The sequence below is a fragment of the Python bivittatus genome, unplaced genomic scaffold, assembly GCF_059951505.1.
Source record: "Python bivittatus isolate LINGU-HERP-01145 unplaced genomic scaffold, Pbiv_v1 ctg000410_np1212, whole genome shotgun sequence".
In the NCBI taxonomy this organism is placed as follows: Eukaryota; Metazoa; Chordata; class Lepidosauria; order Squamata; family Pythonidae; genus Python; species Python bivittatus.
Window position 1 is genome coordinate 724,205 of NW_028277067.1, and position 15,212 is coordinate 739,416.

Sequence of the window (15,212 nt, forward strand, 5' to 3'; positions counted from 1 at the left end):
AGCATGCATAGAATATTAAGCCTCGCACTCGCTCTCTCATCTTCCAGCATCTTCTCTGTTATGGTAGTAATTTATCACTATTCACACATGCTTTCCTTCTTGCTCTTTTTCTCTGATTACATCACTCTAAGACCACCATCATTACTTCATAAGTTTTCTTTCTTATTTTTTCAGAACAGATCAGGAGCACAGCAAGCTGTGTTTTATACTGGGTCTGATACGTGTAAACTAGTATTGTTGCTGTCCAGGGGTTCAGATACAAGTTTTACCAGCCCAGCTTGAATCTGCGGCTACATAAAAAGCATGAACCTTGTAGTGGCTGAGTTCATGAATCATATGGTTTATTATAATCATGATTTGTTCAGCAAGCCATAGAAATGTGGTTCATACATGAAAACGAAGTCATAAACAATGGTTTACTTGGTATGACAAACTGCAGCTAACTATGACATGCAAAGCTACATGAGGCCATACTTGTCTGAGTTCACACATAACATTATGCCATAACCAATCAGCCGCTGAGTCAGGCCACTAGTCCGTCTACCACTACCAGGTCAACTCGTACCTTTTCAGGTACTTAGGACTGAGTATTCCCAGCCTCACCTGAAAACACTAAGAATTGCCACTAGAGCTTTCTGCATGCAGAGAAAGGCTGTACAATTGCCCTTCCTGAACACTTCTAATCTCGTCACTGTAACGTCCTTCCCAGAAGTGTCCAGAGGATTTGATCAAAATCCTTCAATCAAAATGTAGACAGTAGAGCTGGTTGAAATTTAGGAAAAATTAAAGTGATTTTGTTGTGACAATATCCTACAGAATACACTGCAGATAAAAAGACATGGATAATGGTGTCCTGAAGCAGAGGATAAAACTTTCCACAGAGATGGTCGTGTAGTAAAATAGTTAAGAATAAGACAATGCAATATTTTAACTAGGGCTACAAATCTGGGTTGCAGAAATCCAGATCATACTTTAAATATACCTCTATCTCTTTCCTGCCATCTAGTGCTCATCTCGATTTGTGGAGTCCTTGGGGTTCTCTGAGCTAGCACTGAAGATGTTACCTAGCCGGGTAACGAAACATTTGTAAGAAAACAACCAAGCTCAGAGAACCTCAAGGACTCCACAGTTCAACCCTGAGCTACACATATTCACTTTTATTGGTATCATCTAGATTTATACAATCTGGATTTAGCAGTCTTATTGCAAAAGAATTAACATCTCTAACCCAGCTAGATTATATACCAAGATATTCAAGGAGATCACAGATTTTAGAATGTCTGAATTCTTCAAACATTCTTGGAGAACAGGTAAAGTGCCAGAAGAATAAAAACAGGGAAACATTGTGAATTTTGTAACCTTCACATCAGTACTTGGCAGGTCTAAATTACAGTATTAAGTAGGGCTGTATGGTGCTTCAGATTCTATTTATGCAGAGGTACAAAATCCTCAGAGCAACTGCGAGTTTTACTAAGATTAGGCAACTGCATTAAAGACTTGCAGACAAGTATTATGTTCACACCCCCGAGGTGCCCTATTATTAAGCAATTAATTGGTGAGTATCTAGAGCTGATAATGAAGAGCCAGCCTAAGTTTATCACAAACACGACTGGATTCATGCAAGCAATGTACAAAGGCATGGATTGTTTATCACAATTAGCTGGGTTTGCACAATTTACTAAGCTAAAACCAGACAAACCACATTATGATTTAGTGCAAGATGTGTGAAGCCAGTCTATATCTGAAGATTAGCACTGGCTTTACTGTCCTTGAAACCCGAATGGTACTTGTCCTCCCATCTTCCACCACACCCTATTTGTTCTTTATACAGAGAACATGCCATTAGCAAGCAAGAAAATCTTACAATTCATAGGGCCATTTGTCACATAGGATTGTCAAACTATAATTTCTAGGAATTCCTGTACAAACACTTTGGGTCTCTGTTTTAAAGAACAGAGGGAAGCTAACAAAAAAACCAACAACAGCTATATAAATACTCAGAAATGCATTTGGACAAACATCTTCATGAATTGTGTTTCCTTATACAGTATTGGGTTTGCACCTCAGGTTGGCTCTCTGGACCTCCAAGCCAATGTAATGTCTCCTTCCTCATACCCATCCATGCAATTTGCTAATAAGGGAAATAAAACCCAGACATGTATAACATAAATAGGGGGGTTCTAAATAGGGGACCCATAATGTTGTTTCAACTTTGCTCTTTTGGGTTTCCAGGTGCTTCATCCTAGTAAGCAGCTTGAGGCTCTTTAAGATTCTGCATGTCTGTGAGGATACAGCACAGCTTTCCTCCCAGTGATGCACAAAACTGGCTTTTTTCTGAACAGCTTTCTAAAATAGAGGAGTGTCACAGAGAGAGAGAGAAAGAGAGAGAGATTTGTTTGCAAACGCTGTGTACTATCGCCATGTGGAGCTTGCAGATTTTATGGGTTAATTTACTAAATACTTCCCTCAGGGTGCCGATGGAGACATCTGTGGTGATAAACCAGACTTGCAAAATGTAAGGCCTGTTCCACAGGGAATTATGAGCTGGACCAAGGGAGGCCTTGAGGAGATGCTCTTTGCACAGATGATCCACCTGGACTGGCCCAGTGGTGCTACCGAGTTTGGCTGCGCCTTGAGTTTCCCAGGGGCCCGGTCACATGACCTAACTGTGACCCAAACTTTTTGAAAGATTTGTCATAAGTCACCATAAATGAGAAGCTAGATATACATCTGAATATATTAATAGCATCTTGTTTCCTGCACTTTCCAGTCTAATGTTTTACCTAGCTCAAACCCTTTTTAAGGATTTCCAAACAGGGTCAGTGAGATGACTTGCACAGATAAAACAGTTACAACAAAGTGCAATGTTGTGGCTCTTACAGACACTGGATCTTCAACAGCTACACTACAGAGCAATCATAAAGTGCCTAATGATTGTACAGAAACAGGAATAAACCTTACAGCAGAGATAATTTCTGTCTCTCTATTTCAGCCTCCATATCTACTGGACTTAATAATCTTACCCACTGTATCAGGAAAACAAAGACTTCCTCATTTCCAATATAACGGTGGTAGTAGCAGTAGTAGTACTGGTAAGCTTAAGTGGACTGGCTGGGATCTGTCTCAGTGAGACACAATTCTATCTGAAGAAGTGAAATCCTCCCAGGGATGTATCACTGCAGCTCTACAAAGGCTGACCTGGGGCCAATATGCCTTCTTAAGGTACTTTGCTTCAATGTCAGGGGCTCACACGTACAGTATAGAAAGGGGCAGGGCTTCAATCCCATGGCCATGGCCACCATCTTGATTTTTATGACCTCCCCCTTTCAGGCTCAAATTATCCTACTCTGGACACATTACGTGAAGATCTAGGTCTCTGAAAAAGGATCTAACGCTGGGAAAGGTAGAAGGAAAAAGAAGAAGAGGATAACCAGCAGCAAGGGGGATGGACTCAGTTAAAGTGGTGATGAGTGCACCATTGGGAGACTTGAAAGACCAGGCTAAGGATAGATTGTCTTGGAGAAAACCTTAGCTACGTGGTCGCTAGGAGTCAAAAACAACTTGATGGTTCATCATCATCATCATCATCATCATGATCATCATCATCATTTCAGATGACCTTGCAGGGACTTCTGCATGCAGGTTGCATGAGTGCAGATCATCCTATTAGCTGGTGGGCACAGCTGCTTGGCTTTTGGCATGCTTTGTCAGGTCATAGTTTTGCTCCAGAGGTGCTTTGTCTGAGCCACAGAGCATGAAGACATGCACAGACCTGGCCCCTGTATTTTATATGAGGCACATTGGCTGTGCGAAAGAGTGAGTGGAGGCAAGTTTGATATCAGAAATGCTAACATTCTAACAAAAATAAAATAAAGTAAAATCTTCAGGATATTCAGTCAACGATCCTCAAAGCAGCCATTCTTGAACAAAGGAATAACAAAGTCTTTTTTGCAAAAATAACTGCATTAGCAGATTTAATATCATTTCTTGTGCACTGAACAACCTCACAGTACCCAACTCCACGTGTAAATTCGTTCACTGATACAAGAGTACCTGTGCCACACTCAGGAAAAAACTTGATATGTGAAATCTTAAACCATTATGTATTTTATAGTCTTCATGATGTCACAAGCGCCTGTCATTTTTGCAGCAACATCTCTGGAATTAACTTTCTGGAACAGCCTTTCTTGATACCTTTATCACTTCTATAAAAAGTGAAAAAAAGAAGGGCCATGGGCTACCACGAGACAAAATCCTAACAGGCAAGCAGAGGCAAGAAAATCTCATGCAGGCAACCAGAACAGCTACAGCAACTAGTACACTGAAGATTCTTGTGGTACACTAAAAGTGGCCATTTCCATATTAGTGATTTATCCCAATGCATAATATCACCCAACCATTGCTGTGCTGATCTAAGAGTAATAAAGACAATATTTATATCGCCCTAGAGATGTCTGGGTGACACTATAAATCACTGGTGAGGAAACAGCTGAACATATTGATTAATTTGTGACAGTCTCTTGTCCGAATCTCCTTTTGGTATTTCTTAATTCTTAGAATATCCACTGTGGAAGTAACTAAGGGATTGTTCTAGGATACTGAATTGTTCCTTTCTAGTTTTTGAGAGTTGCCATTTTAGGTCAGATTCAGATTATTTTGTTCTGCTATTTGCCAATACAGAGAAACTATGCTGGCAGGTGATGGCACATATCTTACTGGAAGATACGTAGGTGAGTAAACTTAATGGTGTGATGGGTTTTATTGGGTCCATCTGAGCAGTGGGGGCAGAATTGGCACCTAAGTTTCTTACAAGCTCTATATAGGTGGTCCTTGGGTTATGACCACTTGTTCAGCAACAATTCAAACTTGTGACAGTGCTGAACAAGGGGGACTTACAACCGGTCCTCAAAATTCTGGCTGTTGCAGTGTCCCTGTGGTCATGTGATTGTGATTTCCAGTGCTACTTGCTGGCTTCCCACAAGTAAAGTCAGTGAGGAAGCCAGCAGGAAGTTGGAAGTTGCGGTCACATGAAGTCCTCACTTAATGACTTGTGCAGTCCTCACTTAATAATGGCAACTGGGACTGCTGGAACTGCCATCACTAAGCAACACGGTCACATGACATTTTGCTTTATGACTGTGTCCAGTCCCAATTGCCGTTGTAACCCAAGGCCTACCTATATTCTTCTTATGGGGCCTGTCAGTGCTCCTTGGTAACTGTTTAGGGCTTAAACAAGCATAGGCCTATTACCCAACATATTAGAGTTGTGTGGATTTTTAAAGGAGCACTTTGCTTTATCAAAGGTTTGAACAAAACACAATGTGTCACCTCCCTTTGAAACCACAGAATGGTCCTGCTGCACACTTTGCTACACAACCAATGCAAGCCTGGAAGCCCAAAAACATCAAAACAAAGCACAATGCAGGCAGGTTGGTCCCAGAAGCATCCATGGGGAGGGACAAAAAACTCAGGGTAGTTGTCAGCCCTTCAAGGTAGACCAGACTAGAAAACCAAAGTTATGAATGCTAGTGCTATTTTTATTATATGGCAGTAACAGAATCTTCAGAATTTTCAGAAGTCTGAAAATGTTTCCCCTCGCCCTCCCTTTATCTTTGTAAGAACTAGGGAGGGTCAAGTCTGAGACACTTTCTCAAATTACATTTCTGCCCCAGACTCAGATTTCTTTTAACTGACTGTTGTCTTGGTTGTGGCTCTTCCTCTTGGTCCTTAAGGTTATTACTACCATTGTGCAAACAAAGCCCCACTTGTCTGTTATGCGCATCTTGCATGCAACACATATAAAAGGACAAGGCTTCAATTACATGGCTGCTATTCCACCTTGACTTTTTTGACCTTCCACAGATGCCCCTGGTTGGTCCCCCTTTCAAGGCAAAGCAACATAAGGTGCTTTTCCATGTTGAAGCTGTGAGATATCTTGCTGAGGCAGATGCTGAGCGGGAATTATAACTGGCAGCATTCACATGTAATATTAAATCAGCATTTATTTAAAAAATGTGGATTTTTTTCCAGCACGATTGATCTGAATAAACAGAGTAGGTAAAAAAAGCAGCATTGATAGCTCAATATGTTGTAAGCTCATCTGGAATGAGATTCCTGGGAACTATAGCCCATCTTTGTGAGATAGAAAGGGACTCATCATTCAGGGCTACTATGATGGCATTCTTTGTATTAATGGATGATAATTTCCACACAAAAGTACTCCTGCTTACTGGATCTAAAGAGCTCTATTGAGAGGTGTGTTTTTTTGAGCGGGGGGAGCCTGTGAGTAGGTGAAGTGGCTGGTATGTAAGATATGTAGTCCATTCTTCTCCAAGCTGGTGCCCTTCCAGTGTGTTGGGTTTGCTACCAGGCAGAATGGTCCCAACACTTCTTGAGGGCATCAGTTTTGAAAGGCTGGTTCAATTACTCCTTGTCTCCCTGGAGCATCAATGTGAGAAGCAGGAAGAAAGGAACCAGCTATTTTCTTATTTATTGCTTTCCACTTTCTTTGCCCTGTGGCTGAGCAGCTGGGTCCCAAAAAATCTGAGGCCTTTTGCTCCTTAGCCATCTGGATGAGCTAGCTATTAACTAAACTTGCAGCCTTATAAATTGCCCATGTTCCTATGTATTTAATAGCAACCCTACATGCAAGAATCAAAGGAATAAAATTTTCCCCATTACCCTTCACCTTCAACATTCCAGGCACACGTGTAGCATCAATACAGAAGTAATAACCTGACCATCTATTTCTACTATTTTGAATGGTTAAATTCTCCTTTGAGTGAACTTGACTCCAGGTGATTTAAAGACACCATGGACTCTTTTTATCAACAGTACAGAAGTGGCTTGCTATTGCTGCCTTGAGGATGTTTTCATGACTTCCCAATCTAGCCTACAATCCTGGTATTTCCAAATACTAACCAGGCCCAACCTACTTATTAAGCTACTTTAATACTAAATATTTAATACTAGTATTTAATACTTAAATACTAAGGCCTCCTGAACTTCAATCATCTTATACCTTTGTCTTTACAAGTTGCCAATACTGTAGTTTTCTTCTGCATTCTCCTGTCAGATGAAGACAATATTTTACATCCAAAGTTTATGCAGTAAGAAATTTGCTGGTTCAATGAGACAAAAAAAAAAAAGCTGTGCTTCTTGTAGCAACAGACTGAAGCTGTTGTTCTTCTGCAATTTACCTTTATTGTTGACAACTCCTGCTGTATTATGCTGGAGATATAAAGGACTAGACTGCAGGGAACAAATGTGATGCCAAGAGCTGACTATAGACCTGGCAACAACTCACTGAGCAGGAAATGCCTGGGTTTAAGTCCTCCTCCCTCCATACAGAATGAAATTTGATCTTCAAACACATAGCTTTGTTCTGATCACTTTCAACTATATGACTGGAAATGTACTACAGTATTCTTCTCCATTGTTCAGTTTGTTAGCATTTAGCAAGACAACCTGATTCATATATCATGCTAACCTAGAAAACTGTTTAATTTGGTACTTCTGAACACAGCTATTGTTGTATGACTTAGGTGATGTGTAAACCCAGTCACGTGCGGGTTATTCAACAACCACAAAGTATGATTTAGCAATCTGCATGCTGATTGTGCCTGCCTTAAAAAAAACTGTAATTGCTGCCAATCAGCTGAATCAACCCTGGCAATCAATGGGGCGTCAGATGCTGTAGCCAATTGCCCACACATTCCAGTGTAACAGATGGGTTCTTTTTTTCCTTGGAGTTGGAAGTGCAGGACTCTCGTGTCGGCAGCGACTCAGTATCAGCAAAAATCACCAAAAGCTCCTTTTCCATACTCATGTCAATCTATTGAGGATGCCATTTCATGAATCAGATGAAGTGGAGTTTAGACCATGGAAACCTCCACAATAATCATGCTAAACAATTCTTATTCTTGTATATACAAAGCTCTGAACAACTCAGGATCCCATTACCTTGAAGAATGGCTGCAAACCATCTTCAGGGAGGTGCTGCTCTTGATACTGCAACTTGCTAATTAGTGACCCAAAGGAAGGGCTTGTATATAGTGGGGCCCATCCTATGAGAATGACATCTAATAAATAATAGGTTGGATGAACCTTCTGTCTGAAAGGTAGTTTTATCATTGATGTTTTGTGTATTGAGAGACCAACGCTTTCCTGAACAAAACTGGGCAAACTCACAGATACTTCAGTGATATTTAAGCAGCTCCATTCTGTGCAGAATTTCAACCACCTCTCTGCATCTATTTCTGAATGTGCATGCCTGTGCATTTGCACCCAAATGTATGTGCATGCACACATCCCCACCCATACACTTAACCCAGTGAAGGAGATCTTTTGTATTTGTTCTGGCTGTGACTCTGCCAAACTGTAGAAATAGCCTTGACCATTTTGATATGCTGTTTCCATGGTTAAAAAAAAAAATCAATTTCTCCATGACAGCATTGCCTTTTAATTTCTCCTCTGCTGAGTAAATTCCAGCTGCAGGAGAGGATCAAACGAAGTGTCCTGCTGAATCTAAAAGATGGCTGGAACACATTCCAAGATCTTGGATACTTGCCATGGAAGAGTCTCTGGACCTGCAGCTGGGGATTTGCTGCCTGCAGCCTGTGTTCCTCCTATATGATTAGAGGACTGGTGACCTCCAAGGTTGTGGAACAGAACACATGCCCAAAGGGATTGCACCAGAGTGGCACTGCTCTGCAAAAGAACTGTGTTGGCCCACTCTGTTCACTGTAGCAAGAATTAAGGATCTGCAATCCCCAGAGTTTTGAGCTGAGAATATGCAAACCAAGACATTTTTCCCCGTTCAGGAATATGAAGGTTAGTGCAGTCTGCAGTCAAAAAATGCACTATATGATCCAGAGGACTAAGGAACAACAAGGCAGAAGCATGGAGTTGCTTAGAAATATTTCCAGTTTTCTCATCCACCTAATAGCCAAGGGTCAGAAAATATAGTATAACCTGAATTAATTCTTTCAAAGGGTACTGTATTTAATTTTAAAGATGTCTCATCTCCCTATCCTGTACTCCCAAACATCCTATGGAGGAAGGGGGGAAAAGGCTCCCTGTCATTAGCTGATGTGGTGACTGTTGACTGGAAGAGCCCACATAAAGAAGGAAGCCTAAGTTGCAATCCAGGATATTATAACCTCCATTTGTGTGTGTGTGTGTGTGTGTGTGTGTCTCCAAAGGCATGTTTGATGGTGACACCAGAGCCAATAAGTGGGAACAATGCATGTCACCCAAACTGATGATTAAGTAAACCTTCCAACCTTTTAGCCCCTCTCCCCCCAAAACCCATATAATTTCCGATGGAAGAGTTTAGATCTTGCACGACAGAAGAATTCCAGGCTCCCATCCAGAATATTATGGCCTCCTGGGAAGAGTCCCCATCTCAGCACACCCAAGTGTGTCATCTAATCCAGACAGGGAAAAGGCTTTATGAGCTGTTGATCTGTCCCCTCTACAAATCAGCCAGCACTTCTGGCCCTCTCCTATTAGTCACTATGTCCAGCTCCCACCCCTATTTGGTTGACAGGACAATATGATGGAGAGCACCTTATTTGTCAACCTCATCCATCCATCTTCCCCTTCCCCACTGCTGGTAAATCATCTACTTGCCTGACCTGAGTGGCCTGCCCCCTCCACACCGTAGAGCCTGACTGAATGACAAGCACATGCACCATTTATCTGGTAGCACACACTTACACTGACACACACACAAACCAGAACCCTCCAGATGTAATGAGACTGTAAATTTCAAAATTCCCAGCCAACAGGGCCAAAAGTTTGTGGGATCCATTTCTGCAGCTCCTAAACAACCAGAAAACCTATTTGTTAACATTAGAGGTATTTATTAAGTAGCAGCAGGAACTCAGTAAATTCTGAAAGGAAAAGGTCACTGCTTGTCTGCTTCTGACAGCTGCATTACGGAGAGAGCACAGCAGCAGGAGGCAGAAGGGGAGATAGACCGTCATCAGTGGCATAATAATGAAAGACATCCAAAACCAGCTTTTTAGTGGAATGCTGAATTAGCTCTGAAATGGAGGTAAAGGAAAAATTAGTACGTCTAAAAACGGCCAAAGATGAAATATTAAATATTAATTATACAAGATACACTTGAACTAAGGGGATTGAACAGTAACCGCAAGGAAATAGGGAAAATATGATACTGTGCTGAAATCTACTTTCCTTTTTAGCTTTAACTTTTGTTCTTAATCTTATTATAGAGTGTGTGTGTGTGTGTGTGTATTTATATTCCCCTTTGGTTGTAGCAGTTTACGTACTGTTTTAAAAATGCACAACAGTTGTTGGGGTTTTTTTTAAGTAGACTATAACTATGTACACTTTGCATGAAAGAACCTTGACTGACGCTTTGATCTAGCCCCCTTGTGGCTGTGCCTGGTATTTGTTTTCTCAAAGCCTTCGGAATTGCCTGCCCTCCCAGGGTTTACAAGGAACCGGAGGAGTCTTTCCAAAGTGCTGTTCAATAATGATTAATTCAACTTATTAAAAAGCATACAGAAGCTACTAATATCCAAAAAATAATTATGAATTCATAAAGAGCAGCTCTGCACGAGGCAGAATGAAATGCCTGTTTCCTTGAAGCTGCTGATTTTGAATATATACTTATTAGATTTATATCCCACTTTTAATTCTGGGCCTCTAGGCAGCACGCACAGCATTCCCTCCTCCTATTTTTATCCACAACATTTCTGCGAGGTAGATGAAGCTTATGTCACAAAAGGACAACAAAACATTGGTTATTTTTCTACTCGGATAGGAGGCCATCAAAAAATCCCAGGGTTATAGGCCGATCTGAAAGAAGGCAGTGGCAAATCCTATTTATATTGTTCCCAAGAAACCAACATGGATATGTTCAGAAATCACCAGGAGGTGAGCCTACCTGAAGGAGACTTCATGTCTTAAATTTATTCCTATGATAGTTGGAGAGGAAAAAGGGTACTTTTATGATTTCTGCTTCTGCTACCAAAACGATCTCATTGGGTCTCATAAGCCAGGAGTGGGGGGAAAGCAGGGATGGTTTTATAGGTGCTCCAGTCCTTTCTGGTGGGAAAGGCTCAGAAAGTGGTGCTAGAAAACTCCAACTCTACCCTTCGCCATTGACTTTCAGGGAGTCTCAGCATTCTACCATGTTCCCATCCTTTCAGGTGTCTGTCTCAGGGGCTGGCAAACTTTTTGGCCTGCCAGGCACCTCTGGACTTTTGAAAGCCTGCTGGAACTTTCCCAACATGGCTGCCACAGTTGGCATGGCTAGTCACATCATACCCATGTACAGAAGGCAAACTGATGAGGTCGGTCTTTGCCACCACATTTGACCCTCACTTTCTTCTCAATCATCTTTTTTTTCCTGGAGAGGTGGACAGTTTTCCAAAGTGAACACTAACTCAGAGAGCCCCACCATTTTAGTTTTCTAAATGCTATTGAGAACTGATGTGGGGCCCAAAACATCTTGGAAATCAAAATTAAGCTGGGAGATGGCAGTGCTATGCAGCATGCCAGCTTCCTGTTTAATCTGCTTTAATTAAAAGAATATATGTAAATAAATCTGGTTAGATCAAAAAGGTACCATGGTAGGAGCCAATCCCGTTCTTCAGGCTAAGGTCCACATTGGAAGTAATTATCCAGTGGTTTTGCTGTTGCTGTTGCTGCTGCTGCTCCTACTGAAGTGCTATAAATATGCTGATGTCACAGCTCCGTGGAGGCCTCCAGTAAGCATCTAGAGCAGTATTTCTCAACCTTGGCAGGTTGAAGATGTGTGAACTTTAACTCCCAGAAGTCCACACAACTTCAAGTTGCCAAGGTTGAGAAACATTGATGTAGAGGCAGTTCTGGGATGGATGGAGGTGAATAAACTGAAGCTTAATTTAGATAAGATGGAAGAGATCAGTTGAGCTGGATGGAGGGGTGTGACCAAAACTAAATGGCATTGCACTTTCCCTGAAGGATCAGCTATGCAACATGGAAAATCATAATATGGACAGCCAGGAGAGTACGGAGTACAGAATGGAACTGGCCTTCCATTTTGAACTTGACCTAGTCCATTTACAGTATTCAGAGTTTTATCCAATAATAAATAATTAAATCCAACATTAGTGCATGTCTTTTTATCCCTGCTGCAAATTTTTACCTTTAGTTTAAGGTAAAAAAAGGCGGTTCCCCTAGCTGTATTTTCTTCCAGACAAAAAAACCACAACCATTTATTCATAAAAGATAAACCTGCTTTGAGAAGTAAAGAACTGCATCCATCCATCAATTCATCTATTAATAACTGTCCCAGTGTTGCTGCCCAAAAAATTTTATTCTCTGCTCTGTCAACAGTGTGTTTTCTTGCTCTCACTCTCTTTCGATGTTGACTAGTCTTGGCAAATTAATATTTTTCCATTATGGTAAATCTCTGGAGTCCTCCGCCTTTTGCTGTATGATTCATTCTCCCATATATTAGCTCAGAGATGACCCTCCCGTCCTTTTTTTCAACAAATAAATAACACTAGCAATTAACATGGTGACATGTCGTTTATAAACATTTGAGCAGTAGACCCAGCATTATTCTGGAGCAATGTGAAGCATTTCTCTTCATTCTCTTTCATTCTCTTCAGAGAAGGTGCTGCTTCTTTGTTTAAGAGAACTTGAGAAGGAGGAAAGAGCTTGATTTGGGGCTGTAAATTTGGATTTGTTTACGAAGAATACAGCTTTCTTAATATCAATCCACCAGATTTAGATGTATTTTAAATTTGGAATATTTCTGGGGCTGAGAGTACTTCTGGCCATGGCAGGTGGACACAACTTGGGAATACAGAGCAGGCCTTGAATGTATGTTTGTGACTTCCACTTGAAGCCACCAGCACCCCTAGTGTTGTAAACGGTCTTCTGAGTAGATGGCATTTCTCCCTGATCCCAGCTTGGAGAGATTGTATGATGGTTTAATGTAGGGTGGATAAGACCTTATATAATTACTTACAGAATCACACTAACTGAATCTTGGCTTGCATTAAATGCGACCTGATATCAATTTATAATTTGCACTAAATCGAATATCACACTATTCAAACTGGCACTAATCGCAACCTACCTGTAGTAAGAGCCTACACTACAAACAGGTTTGGACGCCAGTAGGCAAGGGAAGCCTGAGCAAATGTTACATGAATTATTTGCTCAGTGTGGAAGAATGAGACGAGAGGACTTTACCTCTTGCTAGAAATAAGGAACGATGTGTCCCAAAGTAACTATCTGAACGTCCTTCAGATGATTACTGCTTGCCGAAGCTAACCAGGTCTGGATTGCTCAGTGCTCAGAATTAGCACAGCCTGTGAACTGCATGTAAACTGCCTTCCTTGCTGAAAGATAGGTGGGGCATAAATGCACTAATAACAGGAATAAATAAATGGAATAATAGCAGCCTCCTGCTGCATGGCTGTTACAGGAGCAAGAATTACAAGGAACGTGAAACACAATGCAGATTTAAAATCTAGGATAAATTAAAGACCTTATAATAAGAGGAACACTTGTTTGCTCTTCCTCCACATATTCCAGTGGGAGATGCTATTTGCAGCAGATAAAAAGCCAATTCTTAGGATTCATAATGCATCCAGTCTGCACTCAAAATGCTTTTAAGGCGCGTGACTAGCAATACATATTGCACTTCCTTAATAAACATTGTCACAGAATACTAACAAAGGACCAATCCTGGCAGATATTCAGGCTCAACTCCCCTTTTGGTTTCTAGATAAAGGCAAAATTAAGATGAGTGGTTTGGGCAATAAAGTCAGAGGCAACAAAAATAATGGCCATTTCCTAAAGCATTCAGAGACCTACTGGCAGGCTTGATATACATGTCAGATTTCACCAGGAATCAGTGGACGCATCTGACACAGGTTGTAGGCCCTAAAATAACATGAATGTCCATTCACAAATGGCTCCTACAGTGGATGTGTTAATCCAAAAAAAAAAAAAAAACCAGATGGGGGCCGTCCTAGCCTTTTTTACATGCATCACATGTATGAAACCCATAAAAGGGCAGGGCTTCAATCATGCATGCATGGCCATCATCTCTACTTTCCTGAGCCCACCCCACCCCACCCCACCTTGGATGTCCTTGCAGAAAACACCAATTGGTGAGACTGTTCCCCACTCCTCTTACAATCCAATCCCACACCACCTCTTTTTTTAAGTGGTCTGCTTCACTGGTAAGCAAAGTCCTGAGCTGCACTGCTCACAGTTTTTATTTTTTTAGGATGCCTGTAAGGCCTCTGAAGAATCTAAAGTCATCCTTGGAAATAAAGATCATTCTGGTGCTTTCTTTGTAACAGGCTAACTTCCTTTCTCATTTTGTTTAAAATTTCAACAATTTTTTTCAGTTTATAAGGTGGAGTGGGGCAGCTACCAGACTTTAAGAAAAGTTTCTAGAAGAATATTAGCACCTGGCACTTGCCGGGAACTCTGGCAATAATCTACTGTATGCCTTTTTGTTACCATGATATACAAATGTACCTACTGTGGCTTAGTATTATGTGTGAATCAGGCCACTATTGCTTGTTCAGCAAACCAAGGTTTAAAAATCCTTGCATAGCCTTATGTGTAAATGTAGTCAATATCTGTAGGGAGAATTGGTTAACTTAAAATAAATTGGAATGAGTTTGAGCATGGTTCTACCAGTTTCTGTGACTGTGTGAATAGCCTAGTCCAAGCCATTACCTCTGCAACAGTCACCGGCTGCTTCCTGCTGGATAAACAGGAATTTAGAAAAACCGACCTACTCACCAAATAATCTTATTTTTTTGTATTTCTGTATTAAAGTCAATCATTTAGGGAACTAAGAGCCTCTTACAGGATTTTCTCTTGATTTTCACTTACTGCTAGAAACAACAGCAAAGGGTCTTGTGGCATTTTAAAGCAAAGCTGAGCAATCTTGTAGTGTAGAGAGTTTTGAAATGAGGCTGAGGTCCACTTACAAGCTTGGGGTAACAGATTGCTTACAGACTCACACTTTTGAATTTTGCTGGAGTAAAGTACATTATCCAAGATGCTAGGCACTTATGGCCGCAAAAGGATAAGGAGAAGTCAAGGAGAGTGAATGGCTGGGAAAAAAGCAATGGCAGTTGTACAAACACAAAAGAGTTACAGTGGCCATTAACAGGGCCAGGAATGCCCAAGGAGGCTCAAAAAAGCCAAGATGGTGG